A 12,738-nucleotide genomic window follows, 5' to 3' on the forward strand; every position below is an offset into this window, starting at 1 on the left:
TATTACCCCCTTTGAAGTCATTAGGATACTATTTCAAAAAGAAGCTCTGCATAAGTTCTCATCTCACCCTGGCCTTCTGCAGCAGTGGATTCAAAATGGCGTTCCATAGTTTGTCTGAGACACATGTGTATAACCATTATATGGTTTTAAGAATATATTCTTGAAATAATAATATTCAAGGCTCTGCTCTTCTCTGACAGTGGATCCAAATATAACTGAATTTGAGATAGATTAAAGCATTTAAAAATTGGAGCTGTAGAAACGTGTCATGCAGTAAAACCGACATACAACTCTTCAGAAATTGGCCAGCTCATGCCTTTTCTGCAGCAGGGAAGTGAAGGCCCCCGAGCTATGGGCAGCAGTGACCTCTGGGTCTATTTAGAAGAAGAAATAAACCCCATGCTCAGTGGCCCGCAGAGGCTCTGCGTCCCCTGACTGCTGCTCACTTGGAGACTGTCTAGGAGTGAATGCAGAAAGATTGCTGCAAGTAGTATGTGATGAGGCTGAGAAATTCATCATGTTCTGTGTTAGTCTCGGTTTCTCCACCTGGGAAATTGAAGAATCAAAACAGGCCAGGCCATGGTCTCTGTGACCAAGTGTTCTTAGGTATACATGAAAATGACTTGACCTGAAGCTCAAGCTTTAAAAAATCATTTTGATTGCCTCAAAGTCATTATATGTGTTTATGGAGCACAGTGTGGCCCTTCAAGAAATGTGGACAGAGGAGTGACCAGGTGGTGGGCACACATTGACACCTCAGATTTTTATCCTTTATTGAGAGGGATTAAAATCTCCTTAACACATTCTTTGAGATATTTGAGTGGGTATGTTAATATGAATGCTATAAACACGAGAGGTTATTCCCATGTCTGGCTGCCTTTCTGCCTAAGTTCTCTCTCTCATCCCTGCTATCTATAGTCTGGCTCTGCGGACCTCAGCTCTGCTCTCCACTCCTCTGAAATCATCCTTAGCTTCCCCGTGTAAGCTGTGTTTCCGGAAGGGAACTCAGAGACTCATCCCATGGTCTACTGATGCGCAGTATCAGTAAAGGCTGGTGGGGCTCTGTGACCCAGAGTCTTGTCTTGTGCAAGTTAAGTTGCTAGTGTGTGTACCATTCTGTCTGAGTATACGGATCATATCGGGTTTGCTTGACACAGATTATTCTCGTTGAGATATTCTCAGCTGAGTTAGCGTCTTATCTCCCTTCACCTGCACCAGGGCTGTCTGAGGTGGCTTTTGATACCAGTGGCATTGTTCTCTGCTTCAGTGGACTCGAGCTTTAACTAGTCTTGTTCGTGATGGAGAGTCTGATGGCGCTCCACACAAATAGCAATTAAGTCCTGGTATTTTCAGGGCTGATGTGCTTGGCCTGGGATGTTAATGGATGTGCATTGTTTCTTTCAATATAGACTGACAGCGTGTTTTTGGCATTTGGTATTATTATTATTATTAGTATTAGTATTATTTTGGCAGTTGGTAGGTTTGTACCTCTTTATGAATTAAAATTCTGGTTTTGTACTGCATCTTTGGGGCAGCAAAACTTCCGAGACTGAGCTAGCAAATGCAAAGGAGGCTTAGCAGTTTATTCAGAAGCTTCTATAGTATGTTAAATCTTAGCTTATTTTCCACTGAACGAAGACACCTTCACACATTGGAAATTAGAACTACGAATGAGGGATCAAAACAAGGTCACAAAGCACTTCCTGGATGTTGTCACACATCTGACCTGTCTGGCCGGAAGCCAGTGCTGCTGGCAGGCTCCATCATACATTAATATCACTACTTTATTTTTCCATGGGATTATTTAAAACACTAAAGCATCGTAAGATAGCAATTAGTATTTATGCCACTCAGCATTGCCATTTACAGTTGATTGGGTAAATTGAGTGCTTCTTTTGTATCTCTTTTCTTCCTTTGAAATTGAAGCATGTGCATTCCTGTTTCCAGGACAGCTGGACAGTGGGGTGACTATCCGACTTTAAAACTGAGTACAGTCTCCCCATTCTCATGTATGTGTTTCGGTGTTCAGGCACCAGATGAGCCCTTGCACCGGTGTGCTTCACTCCTGTTGGCATCAGCACAGCCCCTGGCATGGAAATTTCCATCAGTGGCTCTCTGCTGGTCTCTCCTGGAGCCTGGCTAATACAGATGCCTCGGGCAGAGTTATTGCTTCGTTGGAAATGCTGGTCTCGTGCTGTGAGCTAATGCTTTTGTATCGGCTTCTGAGGGTGCTGATTGATTCTTAGATTGCACTTTAGAGCCGGACTTTGGGGGCTCACCTTGATTTACAGAGCTGGTTCTACCTTCAAGGCCCTGTTAAGCTCTGTGCTCTTCTGTGCACTGATCTGACTCTGTAACATGCCCAAAGCCAAACTTACCTCCTCGTGTGGCATTGTGCTCGCCACGATCAATAACTCTCCACCTGCCTTTCCATCCTGCCCCTCCTGTGCTTGGCTTCCTCGGCATGCACGTGCATTTGCTCTGTTTTTACTCATTAAGAATGATAAGTAACAGCCGATTGTAGCTTTAAGCTTATGGTAGCAGCTGACGGGCTACCAACAATTGCTCTTCTTTTTCATAAAATGACCTCTGACCTGCTTGGGTATCTGGCTTTGAGTCCTTTCTCTCCCAGTAGGGCTCAGTAGGGCTGGGCTTTCCTGGACAGTGTCACTATCTGGCGGGTCTGCTCAGGGAGCTTATTTCCTCAAAGACACAAAGAAGTGTGATGGTGTGCACACAGTAGGTCAGGGTTATCTAAAGTGTTCACTTAAAATAAGAACACTGTTTTCCTCCTGACCCTTCCTGTTAATCTATGTGAAAAAGCAGGCTAACGGGAATGCTTAAAAGGCACAGTAGTTCATTTTTCACTACTGTAATGAATTACTTGAGGTAGATTAACTTGACAATGAGAAGGGCTTCCTTAGCTGCGGAGGCTCCAGGGCATGACGTTGTGTCAGCTCTGCTCTGGCGAGGAACTTCTGCCAGTAGCAGTGTGAGTATGAGATCATGGTGGGTAAACCTTGCAATTGGCACAGTGCTTAAGTGCAGCAACTCCCTTGTTTTCAGAAGAGGATTTTGGAGTCCGTGGTATTTGATTGTTCTAGGACAGTGATGGGACATGGCTCGCAGCCTCCTGTACTCTTTAGCATTCTGGCTCATGGCTCCCGGTTCTCTTCAAACATCGCTCAAAGTAGCTTGATTTCTTGTTATGGGCTGATTGTGAGTCTGTGATGCTGAAGTAGGTCACCACTCTGGCTCCCTCTGGCACAGTGCCCCAGGCTGGAGAGGGCAGAGGCGGCGTGTTCCAAGGTATGTCTCTAATACACCAGTTTTAGTCCCTTCTACCTGAGGCTTTTGCTGTCTCCTCACGTTGGGAAAACCGGGTCTCAAAGGCCTTGTTTACTGGTTTCTTTGGAAAGGGGACATCGAGAAGCAGGTTCATAGAGAGCACTGAGAGTGTGTCCTTGGTACCAGATGGGGTTGACTGTTGATACAACCCTTCTAAGAGGCCACATGTCACCTGCTGTGACATTCCCCAGCTGAGCTGGTGCATTCTCCACAGGCTGAGCAGGAACCTCAGGTAACCGAAGCTGTCCCTCCCTAGAATCAAGCTGTTCATCCCATCATCCTGCGTTCCTTCTCCTGCTCCATGTGACTCTGTCCCTGTGACTTCTAGGAGAACCCGTCAGGCGTGGCCCTTTGGCTTCTCATTTCCCCGAGCTTGACACTGAGCCCTTGTGCCCTGTGGCGTCAGTGATCTCCCCTCAGCCAATCAGTGGTTCCCTCCTCAGTGTGATCTCCCCTCAGCCCACCAGTGGTTCCCTCCTCAGTGTGACTCCCCTCAGCCCATCAGCGGTTCCCTCCTCAGTGTGACTCCACTTCTGCTTCCCCGATGAGAAGGGTGCAAGCTGTGTTTCTGCATTTTGCCTTTTGTCTGTCTGCCTTCTACCTCGTGTGGCCACTTCAGTGACCAGGTTGCCTGCAGTCCCCACTAATGAGGATGACCTTTAGTGGACTTTCAGTTCAAAGTCAGAACCTCATGTTAAACTTGTCCACCGGGCTTTTCTTGGTCTGTGAGAGGGCAGAATTTCTAGGCACAGCCACCTTTGCTTCTCACAGTGTTTTTCTTTTAAAGAACACGTGGGATTTCTTTATTCTCTGATAGTTTTCATTAGCAAATATAAAACTTATGGTTTGGATTTTCCTACTTCAGTATGGGAAGGTCAGCCCAGGGTAATGGCAGCAGCGACAGCAACAAAGCAGGCTCAGTAGCAAGGCAGGCAAAGACTCGAGGCGAGCAGCTCGGCCTTTCTCTTTACCTCTGTGTAGCTGGGCCACTGCCAGAACGTGCTGCCCAATCTCAGGGAAGAGCTCCCTTGATGAGGTGACTCCTGCAGATGCCCTCGTAGTCCTGTCCAGAGGCAAATCTCTCAGTGAATTCCACATGCAGTCAAGGTGACAATTAAGATCAATTATCACAACATCATTGTCACCTGAGCATCTGCACCTCACATGATATGAGGCCAGCATTATCCACACAGTGCCTTAAGTTCTACTCAAGTGTTTACAGCAAACATACCTGATCAATTTTCTTGTGGTAATTATAGTAATTCTGGAAAGCTTTGTTTACATTTGTGCCTTGTAAATATTCACAATATTTCCAAACATGTCCGTTGCTTCAAATGTAAACACTTGGGAGCTATTTAAAGATGTCCATGTTCAAAATGACTGTATGCCTTACTTTCATACACGTAAGATGGTTTTGTGTCTTGTTCCTTAGTACATTTAATGAGTGTAATCAGCCCGTGGGTACAGTGAGGAAGGGACATATGAGAGGAAGGACACTTTTGTGTATTCACAGGTTCTTTTCATGCTTGTGCGTTCTTGCATAGTTCCAAATTCCATTCCACGTGCCAGGGACGCGTGGTGTCTTGTAGTAAGGACAGCTGTAGGTCTGGGGCTCACTGACCGGAGACTCATATTGTGCCTGTTGTTAAATTGTCACATGCTATATTCATATGGCCAGGTATTCTTATTACCAAGTCACTTATGACTCACAGTGTGCTTTCACTGTGAGTCTGGAAGAGGTTGGTCTATAGAAAAGTGTGGTTTATCCTGGGCGTGTATGAGGCCCACAGGAAAGTGACAAGGTTGCTTATTAGTGTCATGACATGCCTTCCCGTAGTTTAGGGAGTGGGGGGTCTTCCATCATGGGAGTGCTGCCCTCCCTTCAGATCCTGTGTCTCATAAGATACAGACCAAGTTCATTTTCTCTAATCAAGAGAATTGGTGGCTTTTGTTTTGTTTTTTTGTTGTTTTGTAAAGAATAATTGGTTTGTATTTATATTCTGACAGTTTGACTGTATAGCAATTAAAATGGATGTTTCTTAATTTCCCTCTGTGGGAGTGGTGGTCAGTCACAGTTAACTGTGAAGAACGGTGACCTCAGTGAAGCAGAGGCTTCTTAATTACCCCAACAACAATGATGACGATGGTGACGGTGACTAAGTTGTCCATGTTAGAGATGGATGCGTGCAGATCTTGCGTCCTGCCAGGAGCATTTCAGAGATTTTCACAAGGTTCCTTCCTGAGTCCCCATTGCTGCATCTGGACATGTGGCCTGTATGGTGTGTAGTGAGGTGAGAAGGTCTCTGTGGGTCCCTAGCAGCCATGAGGTCTGGACTGTATGGGCTCTGATCCCTAAAGTGAGCTAACCTAGGACTTTGTAACAAGGTTACAAGGGGCTCCCCAGGGAGGCAGAAGGTTTAGTGTGACCTGAAAAAGGTGTCGTAACGAATTTAAAGATGGTTGCACGCTAGTTTTGGGCTTCTGGTTGTTCTTTGGCTCTGGTTAAACAGCAGGCCGTTTTGTGTCTGCACAACTATTTTTTTTTCTTTTCTTTTCTTTTTTAATTGACTCTTTTTTTTTATTATTAATTTATTCTTGTTACATCTCAATGGTTATCCCATCCCTTGTATCCCCCCATTCCTCCCTCCTTCCCATTTTCTCCTTACTCCCCTCCCCTATGACTGTGCCTGAGGGGGACCTCCTCCTCCTGTATATGCTCATAGGGTATCGAGTCCGCACAATTATTTCTTAACACCATCCCTTGTCCTTCTATAGCATTACGTTGCCCAATTGTGTGGCTCTTGTTTTGTCTCTGCTCTCCAAAATGTGGATATTTCCAGAACATCTCTATCTCTGGGTGTTTCAGAATACCCCGACCTGTGTCTCCGGACCCTGGCTCCCTGGCTTTTGACCCTGTCACTCTCTGTGTTGTAACATGTTGTTTCTGGGTTGAGTTCCCTGGCTGTTGGCACCTTCTCAGTCTGAAACATCATGTCTCTATACATGATAGGCATCCGCTTCCAACCCAACACCTACTCCAATGCCAGCATTTCCACAGGGACCCCTGAAGCACCTCCCACTTACTGTACCTGCCATCTCTCTCTGATGCCATCAGCCACCCCCTTGTATTGATGGAACTGTTTCTTGGCACCTGGGTCTAAAAGTTGGCTATGGGCTTCCCATATGCTCTGCTCTTGACTCTGTGTCACCTCGATCCTGGTTGTCCATAGTCTCCACAGAAGCCTCACACTTTTGCCCTTTGTGTTGCCATTGCCCTGCCCCTGGCATCATACTTTTTGGCCTGTGCTTCTTGGTGTAAAAGTTCTGGAATCATCTCTGCATCCCAGCACCACTGCTGACTTATGAACTCTGATGTGGATCTCCATGTGCCCCTCTGTGGTGCTATGGAGTGTGAGGGGCACAGGCTGGGGAGGGAAGGGCACAGGTTGTGGGAAGTCCTGCATCCGGGGTCTGTATCCCACTGAGCAGACTGAAGACTGCAGCATCTGAGAACAGTTTCTCGGTTGTCAGTAAGTCACCCTACAGTTATCCCTGCAGTTCTGTGACTGTAGCAGACATATTGGGTATCCAAGCATAGCACCATTTTCCCCATGATTCTCAGAGTGAATGGGGGTGTCTACACAACCCTATTGATTTCCCCTACATTGCTAGATACCATCTAGCATCCTACCTCCAGCATCATTGTCCTGTGTGACAACATAGGTGTCTATGCCGGCACCTATAGCACAGATCCCCTATCCCTTCTTCATAAAACAGGAACAGTCACATCTCTGGGCAAACCACAGGGACCCACTGTCTCATCTTTAAATGTTGCTCCTGATAGTCACACCTGAGTTAGAGTGAGTTAGTTAGACTGTCATCCGTCCAGACTGGGAGAAAGGGACCTTGCCAGAGAGTCCATTTCCATCCCTGTTTTCACTTATTTCTGGATTTTTTTTGTCTCCCATTTCTATAGCAGTGCCATATTCTCTTAAGAATTAGTTTTATATTCACAGAGTAATCTTCCATACTAATCTACCTCTTCTCACTTTTCTATACGTCTATTCATCAAGATACAGTTCAGAGTCACAGTATTATGCTGGGAACCCGGCGGGGTTGCGCTGGATCCATCCGGGAAGACATTTTGTGTGGAAGTGACCTGGCTTCATTACATGTCCACATGTTCTTCATGTGGCCCTTCCTTCCTGGCTCAGGGAATGATTTGTCCTTGGCTGTGACAAGTAACAGTGTCATGGCCCGGGAGCCAAGCGGTGCTTCCCACCTCTCTGTGCTCTGTGTAGCAGCTGCTCATCTTTGTACATATTCTACAGTTTTTGCCTTAGCCATTTCAGCACGTCTAGATTAATGACTGACTTTGGCTTATACTATTTACCAGTTATTGAATTTCTTTCCCTTGTTTGACAACGTTGCCCTGAACTCTAGGGTCTTCGTGAGAATGCTTCAACTCTGTCTGAGTCTGTTTATTTTGAAAACAGTAAAGTTGGATTTTATTTTTTGACATCTCATGTGTCTTTTCTTTCTGGGTGATTTTATCTTATTTAATGTCCAATTGTAAGTTATATCTTGAATTGTTCCTTTTCAAATTTATGTCACTGTCATTGTGGCTTAAAAAAATTTAAAATCTTTTATGTATGTATCAAGTATATTTTTTTCTTATTAAGCCCTAAGAGTTTGGAAAACAGCTTGTATAATATATACATTTTATTTTGAGTAATATAAGGAAATCTTTTTTTTTTGATTAATTTCAAAGCTAGAAGAAATATTACACTAACATTTTAAATATGATTAAACTCATTTTCATCGAAGGAGGTTAAAATAAAATGCACATACACAAAAACAGTAAAAGCACAGACCACAGCCCTCTGTATGTTCACAGATATGTGTGCAGCCATCGCCACAGTCAACTTGAAATCTCTGTCTCCTAAGAGAGATCCTCACTCTTTGGCTGAGTCCCCATCTTCATGTTCACTGTGACCTTCTGTGTCAGCAGCCCACCTCTGTGGCATGGTTTTCCTGTTCTGCTTGGTGTATAAGTGGAGCCCTATGACCTGTGATCTTTGTGATGGGAGGAACATAAGTATATTTATAATTGTCATATATCTCTTCTGGGTTTATTGAAATAACCTCTTTGTTAGTAGGAGCATTTTTTTTTGTTTCAAAGCTTATCTATCTGTTGTCAGACTAGCTGTCCACTTTTCTTGGGTTTATCTATTCTTCTCGTGTTACAGTGTTTTTTTTTTTTTTTTTTTTTTTTTTTTTTTTTTTCTTTTACTTTAATCTTAGCTAAAGCATGTCGTTTCTGGACACTATAGAGTTGTATCTTTGTATTTTTTTTTCAAATCTAGTCTGGCAGTCTCTTCCATTTGGCTTGATTATTAATCCATTCACATTTAGTGTGTGTCAGCAGAGAGGTGTTTAACCTTCCTTTAACACTTACTATGTGTTCACGTCTTTTTTCACTCTTTTGTTTTCCCTGTGGCTTATTTTTGGACTAAGTAAATACTTTAAAATATAGCATTATATTTTAGGTAATTATTTTTGAGTGGTTGTGTGTGTGTGTGTGTGTGTGTGTGTGTGTGTGTGTGTTTGTGTGTCTAGGATTCACTATATATATCTTAACTTGTTAGCAATGGCTTTAGGCTTATGCTAGCTTAATTTTAGTCATATTTAGAAACACTACTCCTACATGTCTCTGTGTTTTTACCTTTTGTAGTATTTTCATACCTATTTACATATCTTTATGTTGTAAACCCAGTGACACCTTGTTAGATTTTCACTTTGCCATCTGTTTTCATTTTCTCAGTAGAGTAGCATCCCTTACATGCATACCCTTTGTACTGACATTGGCAAAGTGTCACACATTCATTTCTATGTGTTACAGGATTACCAATATTTTCCACACATTATTTTATACAATTTTATATTCATTAAGAGATGAGAAGAGACACAAATACACCTACTCTCCATGTTCTTAACTATTGATTTTCTTCTCTGTCCACATGGACTTGAATTACTTACAGGGTTCATTTGCTTCTGTGTGAAGAATTTCCTTTAGAATATCTTGGATGGTACATCAGCTTAACATGAGTCCAGTGTTTGCTTTCTCAGGAATTGTTTTATTTTGCCTTCAGGTTTGAAGGAAAAATTTTCTGGGTGTGGGATTCTAAGTTGGTAGTTTTATTATTTATTTATTTATTTATTTATTTATTTATTTATTTAAAATTGGTTTCCCTGGGTAGCCTTGGCTGTCCTGGACTCACTTTGTAGACTAGGCTGGCCTCGAACTCATAGAGATCTGCCTGCTTCTACTTCCCAAATGCTGGGATTAAAGAGGCGTGCCACTACTGCCTTGGTAGTTTTACTTTTGTTGCCCTGGGCACTTTGAACATGCCCTCTCACTTTTTTTGCTGTGTTGTTCTTCTGAGGAGTCAGACATTAACCTGATTGGGTTTCCCGTGAGAGGAGCAAGTCATCTTCTCTCGCAACTTTGACTGCCTCCTTTTCTTTGTCTTCTCTGATAGATCTCTTTTCCTGCATCTTCCTTGAGAAAATGTTACAGGATCTTCGATTTCATTGTGATCCCTGAGATTGTGAATTGTAAAAACTTGTCTTTGATTCCAATGTGATCCCTGAGATTGAACTGCAAATCCCTGTTTCTTGTGGTTGAGCCGTAACACACCTTTAATCCAAGGATTTTCTGTTTATCATAAACAGGTTGTTAAAAGTGTGGTTCAGCCAGCCTTATGCACACCTTTAATCCAAGAGCTTTCTGTACCTAGGATTTAATAAAGTCAACCCTAGGTCAAGAGGTGGAGCAAGAAGCCGGCTGGCAGGGATTAAAGAGTAGGAGGGACTTTGAGTTGAGGGGTATTTAAGACAGCTGGTAGAAGCAGAAGAGGTATTTTGTCTTTGGCACTTCTTTAGCTTGGGATTTTAGTTTGGCTCTTAACTCGAGCTCCTTAGCCCCTTTGAGCTAGCAAGCCTTTGGCCTTGGGTTTTTTGGCCTTTTTCTCCTGGGCTGTCAGCATGCTTTCTCTGCCTCTCTGAGCTAGCAGGGTTTTCACCACAACATGTGGCTCCTGAGTCTTTATTGGTAAAATAGAATGATCTGGGATTTCCAATTAACAAGAAAACGTGGAATTTTCTAGTAAATAGGTTGTAATGTGTGCCCTAAGTTAAGAATATGCACAGAGGAGCTAGCAGCAACCTAAGAGCAGGCAACAAAGAAGGCATGCCAGGGATAATGGTGGAAGATCTGAACTTACAGAAGATAAAACAACACATAAACGCCCAGAACACACAGGCACGCACGCACGCACGCACGCACGCACGCACGCACGCACGCACGCACGCACGCACGCACGCACGCACGCATGCGCCCCGGATTTATGAAGTTAAAGATAAAGGTAGATTACACACAGGTGCCCTGCATGTACGAAGTGGAGGCGTTACACACAGGCACTGTGAACACGCCCCTCGAAACCCAGCCAGCTTCTTTAAAGAAGAGGTAACACACCCTCCCTATCATGGCTCCCAGCACAGGTCACAGAGGCTGTGCACTCGTGGGGCTGCAGTATTCCTAGGGCACGTGCTTGGTTAGATATTTGCTGCCCAGCTCCCCCAGGCTGCAGAATTGTGACGTACCCTTGGTTGGTCAAGCTCCTCCGCATTTGCCTTTCACAACGTCCTTTGATGGCAGGGGCACAGCCACACATATCCCGCTACAGCCGAGGCCCACCAAGCAGTGTAACTGAGCACGTGGACTCAGATAGCATGGTGACGTCTTCACTTCTCTGAGAGTGCACTTATGTTTCTTAGATTCCCCACTCTAGGCTTTCCATTTCTTGCCCCCGACCCCACCCCACCCCCAGCCCAAGAGACAAGAGACCAGCAGTAAGAACCAGCCCGGAGACTCTCGTGCCAAGATGATCGATTCACTCAGCACACGCTTGTGATTTATCCCAGGCATTTATTCTTTGCACACCAGGTTTTCTTACTGCCAATAAATTTAATTAGATTTAATTAAATAGATGGAGTGAACGCGGTCTGCTTTCTCTACAGCAGAGAAGTAGGAAGTGTCAGTGAAGGGGAGGACACAGGGAAGGCCGTGTGCTCTGAGGGGACATGCGTCTGCCCTCCTGCTACCTTGAGTCTCTTTAGCACAGACTGCCCTAGGGCAAGCTTCTAGGAGCCCAATCTGCCAGATGGGGGGCACACTGTGGGTCTGTTCTTTTGAGTAGTATTTGTAGAGCACAGACTCTTCCCTGCTCTCTCAGACTCCAAGACAAGCTGGGGACCGGGCTGGTGGTTCTGGGTTCTGTAAGAAGGCAGGCTGAGCAAGCCATGGGGAGCAAGCCAGTAAGCAGCAGCACCTCTCCGTGGCCCCTGCATCAGGTCCTGTCCCCAGGTTCCTGCCCTGGGTGAGTTTCCAGCTTGACTTCCTTTGATGATAAACTTCAATATAGAAATGTAAGTCAAATAACCCCTTTTCTTCCCCAAAGGTCATGCTTTGGGCATGTGTTTCATTGACTCAATAGAAACCCTAACAAGAACAAAGGCTGTGATGATGTGCTACCCGGATGTCCTAGAGTGTGGGGTTCCCATAGTAACTGACAAGCCAAGGGAGATGCAGGCATCCACTGTGGAGGCTAGGCATCTCCTCATTAAAGAGTCAGCGTCTGAAGCACAAATCTCCCCATAGCATGTTTGCTCCAGTAGCTGTGGGTGCCCTCCCGGGCTCCCTGTTTTCTTCCTCTGCAGCCCGCAGGAAGGCTCTTCTCCCTCATGACTCAGAACATCATGTCCTTGTACAGGAGCGTTGTGTGTGCCATGCCGGCTGAGACTCCTTTGATCCCCTCCACTCTCCTATGGTCCTTCAGGGGAGGACACTGTAGCTCAGCCCCTCCTGCAGTGAACATGGGTACAGATCTCTGTGGCTCTCAGGCTCCAGAGTGGGACACTGCCTCCTGCTGCAGTGTCGCGAGAACCTTCCCATGTTAGAGTCCTGGCCTAGGATGTGGTTCTGTGGAAGAGCATTTGCCCAGTTTGTACTGGGCACAGCACCACAACAAGGGAGTGTCTAGATGGCTTGGTCGGTAGTGTGTCTGTCATGCAAGCATGAGGATCTGAGTTTGGATCTCCAGTACCACATAACAGGCAGGAACAGTGGTGTGAGTTTGCTCCCCTCGTGCTGAGGAAAGAGAAACAGAAACAGATCCCAGGAGCTTATTGGCCAGCCAATCTACCCAGTTGGTGAGCTCCAGGTTCAGGGAACAGCACTTTCCTAAATAATAAGGCGAAGGGGCCAGGGAGATGGCTCAATGCCGCTCTTCCAGAGGACCTGAGTTCAGTTCCCAGACAAGGCCCCGC

General features: G+C 45.1%; 1 long non-coding RNA gene across 1 annotated transcript in view; it reads left to right on the forward strand.

Moving 5' to 3' along the window:
- LOC127210056 (uncharacterized) overlaps nucleotides 1-12,738 on the forward strand; it is a 412,763-nt gene that overhangs the window by 123,436 nt on the left and 276,589 nt on the right. The window lies entirely within an intron of this gene.

The sequence above is a fragment of the Acomys russatus genome, chromosome 27 (genome assembly GCF_903995435.1).
Source record: "Acomys russatus chromosome 27, mAcoRus1.1, whole genome shotgun sequence".
NCBI lineage: Eukaryota > Metazoa > Chordata > Mammalia > Rodentia > Muridae > Acomys > Acomys russatus.